The following is a 4,209-nucleotide window of genomic DNA, read 5'->3' on the forward strand; positions in this document are numbered from 1 at the left end:
GACAGTGGCGACGACCATTCCGACGGAGGCAACGCCAGTGACACGAGCAGCGGCTGGGGACGGTGGTTGAACCCCAGCTCAGCCTCAGATCTCTCTGCCTCCTCTATTCCCGAGTTCTCTCTCTGACTCTGCCATAAGTGGCGGTGGCTGGCTCTGTGACGAGAACGACGGCGGCGCAGTGAGGGCGACGGCGGCGACGCGACAACAGCTACCAGACACGGCGCCTTCTCCCCTCTGGCCATGGCTCGCATCTTCTCCCTCTCCTATTCGCGATTCGAACGACGGCGGTAAGGAGGGTTTGACGGCAAAATCCAACGAAGCTGGTGGCGAGGATGTGACGGTCCCGAGCAGCGCGGCGACAGCGAGCTAGGCGGCTCCTTCCTCCCCTACGCGCGCGCTCTCTCCTCCATCCCGTGGCTATGGGTCGCGGCTTCCTCTCCTACAATGGCAACACGACGGCGCGGCGGCAGTGATGCCCGTCGGCACCGTCCTTCCCCTTCCCCTCTCCTCTTCCCTGATCTCTTTCTCTCTGGTTCACACCTCTTCAAGGTTTTGTGTGTTTGCTGCTAATTTGGGGGAAAAGGGGTTTCCGCTGAGGCAAAGGGGATTAGGGTTTCATTTGGAATAAAGTGAAAATGTGTGTTAATTAGGGTTAGGGGCATTTTAGTAATTTTAAATAAGAATAGGGATAATATAGTAGTTAGAAATAAATTTTAATCCAATGATAATAGTGTATAAAAATACTATTTGTTCATCAATTTTACAAATAATTTAACAAATTACTTTCAATAAAATATTCAAATCCAAAAATTAGAAATAAATAATTAATTTTTTTATTTTCCAAAGCAGTAATATTAATATTTTAAATATTAATTATTTAGTCCAAAACATATAAAATTCTTATTATTTCATAATTACCAATTTTATAATTTAAATATAGAAAATAATCCAATAATTGTAAAATTGGATAATAATCTTAATTTATTTCGAATTCAATTAATCGAAACTTACTTTAATTATCTTTAATAAAGAAATTTCTGAAATTAAAGCTACAAAAATATTGAATTTGAAATTAGCTCATGATAGCCGTTTTTCAAAAGTTTTGGGTCTTACATTCTACCCACCTTATAAAAATTTTCGTCCTTGAAAATTGATACAAAACGAAAGAAATTTCATAACAGTTCACTCTTGAACACATTTAAGGAATAAGCAAAAATATCTCAATGTATAAACATATATACGATTTTAAAATACTTGGATTGTCATATGCATAAAGATACAAAGGTAGGAGTGTGATTGCAAAGCAAACGTTACAAGATAGGCTCAATGCAAAAGATGACATGGTTCAAACATGTGATAGTAAAGTAAGGCATCGAAGGCTATAAAACAGGATAGGGTTAAAACGACGTGCTTAACATCCTCACACTAATCTCGTATCAACCTCATTGCTTCAACTTTTCAACTCCATCAATCACCTAACAACCCCATAACTGGCCACAAGTCTAACACCCGCAAACTCTTTCACGAGAAACAAAACTACCATGACTCCTCATAACGTTACACACCTACCGCTTCACCTTCCATATACACATATCACGTCTTAAATAACTAACGCATCGCATTACTACGTCTACAAGTCGCACGTGACATCAAAATAATTCTCGAGTCTACTCAGAAGGACACAAGATTTTAGAGAGGAGAGACAAATGTCAAGGATAATACTCATAGATTTGAGAGAATGTATCCAATTCTAGGTAAACAAAGATGCTCAAGCAATGAAGTTTGCTAGAAATAAATCAATTGACAACTTCAAAGATAACCCTTCGATCAAAGAAGTTCAATAGGACCAATAAGAAGAAAATATGCGCATTAGTTTGAGACACTTTCAAGCTGAGTCGAAGAAGTATGAGGTTTACAGAAAAGAATATCTCAGATCCAAGACAAAGCTCACAGAACTCAAGAGCACGATTAAAAATACTTCCGAGTACATTGTTCATAAAAGAATAGAAAACTTGCGAAAAAATCACTTTGCAGTCTAAAAGAAAAGTTAAGCAACAAACATTCTTCGAGAGAGTAACAAAAGTATAAACGTGGCTTTGCTTTAATATAATTTCATATTGAAGTAGATTATGTAGAGTTTTAAAAACAAAATGTACACAGGTTTGGCTAAGAGCTAAAATATTTTATCAAATATTTTAAAAGGATAATAGGTGCACAACTTAACCAAAAGTAGTTCGTAAGACTCGGAAGAAAATCAAATACTTGTTCAAAAATTCTCAAGGTTCATATTCAAACAAGTGTGTATAAAATTATAGCAAGGACGAAAGAGGAAGTTAAACTCTATTTAGAAAAGAGACTCCAAGGTAAAAATTCGCTTATAGGTTGGTAAAGGAAATAAGTAGTGCGTTACAAACGGACAGGTTTCTACTAAATAAGAAAGCCTTTCAAAACTTCAGTTAGAATAACGCATGCCAACTTTTAAATAACTTTGCCAAAAATTGAACAATGGTTTCAATCACAATCAAGCAACAGAAAATAAATTTAGTTTAGAATTTCTTCAAAGAGAATTCAAACTTCTTTAAACAAGGTTTGAAACAAGACTCCAAAAGTATACTTGAAATCACCATCTCAGAAGGACATTCAAGAAGATTAGTATATATTTAAAAAAGAGTCAAACTATATGAGAAAGGACCTTAAATCAAGGTAGTTCAAACAAGATCCACTAGGCATGAGACATCAAACAAGCTTTCAATTGATCCAAAAGAATACAAAAGTCATAGAAAAAAGGACCTTAAATCAAGGTAGTTCAAACAAGATCCACTAGGCATGAGACATCAAACAAGCTTTCAATTGATCCAAAAGAATACAAAAGTTATAGGAAAAGACAACTCAATCATTAGTAATTTCTCAAGAATAAATCTTTGACTAAGAACTCTGGTAGAGACAATGAGAGGATAAACGATGCACTAATTTGAAACGAATCAAGTTGACTCACATAAGAAGGATATTCACAAGAGAGAAGAAACCAAGATCAATGGTAATGTTCACAAGATGTAAAAGATTAGCTAAAAGCAAAGTCAAGTATGACATCCATAGAAACAAAGACTTAAGGAGTTAGTCCATGCTAGAAAAGAAAGATATGAGCCCAATATTTTCAAAAGAACAACAATTGCATAAGCAATGTATCATGCTAAATTACATTCAATTAAAATTGAATTAGGCAAAACTTGTCAAACAAAGATCAACCGGAATAAAGACAAAAATCTTTTCTTTCTAAAATTTTGAAAAATACTTAAATACATAATCAAATAAAGATATGCATTGGAACTGTAGTAAAATTATTAGAAAGTCAAATTGTATTTAAAGTAAGTGCAATCCTGTAAACCAGAAAAAGTACAGGCCTGGTATTAGAAATAAATAATTGTTAAATTGTATAAGAAATTTTCAAAGTTTCATATATAGATAAGTGTATATCAAATCAACAGCAATTTTATAAAAATTTTAAAATTGGTTGTAACTACTGTCAAATAGGAGAAAAACTGAATCACAATTTCTTTAAGAATGGACTCAGAATCAGGAGTTAAAAGGCACAGCGCATTAAGACAAGTTCAAAGCTTTATCAAAGAATATGTGAATCAAGAAGAAAAACTCGAACAGAGACAGATAGATACAACAAGGATTTCAAACAAGCATATGCAATTAAGATCAGACAAGAATGCATATGAATAGAGGAATAGAGTTGAAAAATCAAACTACTTTCAAAAGGATTAGCAACCAAGAACTTCAAGTTAGGATATGAAAGAACAAGTCGACTCGAACAGAATTCAAGATACACAACTGACTAGCCTCGAGAAATAGTTTCCAACGTTCCCAAGACCCATGATTTGCTTTACCCGAAACTCGTTTATCATCTATGATAACCCATCAGTGATTTCATATACATAATTCACTAGTATTAAGCCGGCCAAACTTAGTATCAGGAATTATGCAATGCAAGACTAATGGCATTAATCAATAGACCGTCATGTGCATAATGCTCTAATTCTTGTTATCTGAGCAAGACCTATTACATGACAAACGCACAGAGTATGCGATTGAAGCATAGTCAGTCCATTCCTCAGGCTCTACAGGAAGGACTGCTCTGATACCATAATGTAACACCCTAACTATCAAAATGTCACGCTTCCGACTGCGCCACTCTGATAGCTC

The sequence above is a fragment of the Arachis ipaensis genome, chromosome B07 (genome assembly GCF_000816755.2).
Source record: "Arachis ipaensis cultivar K30076 chromosome B07, Araip1.1, whole genome shotgun sequence".
Lineage (NCBI taxonomy): Eukaryota > Viridiplantae > Streptophyta > Magnoliopsida > Fabales > Fabaceae > Arachis > Arachis ipaensis.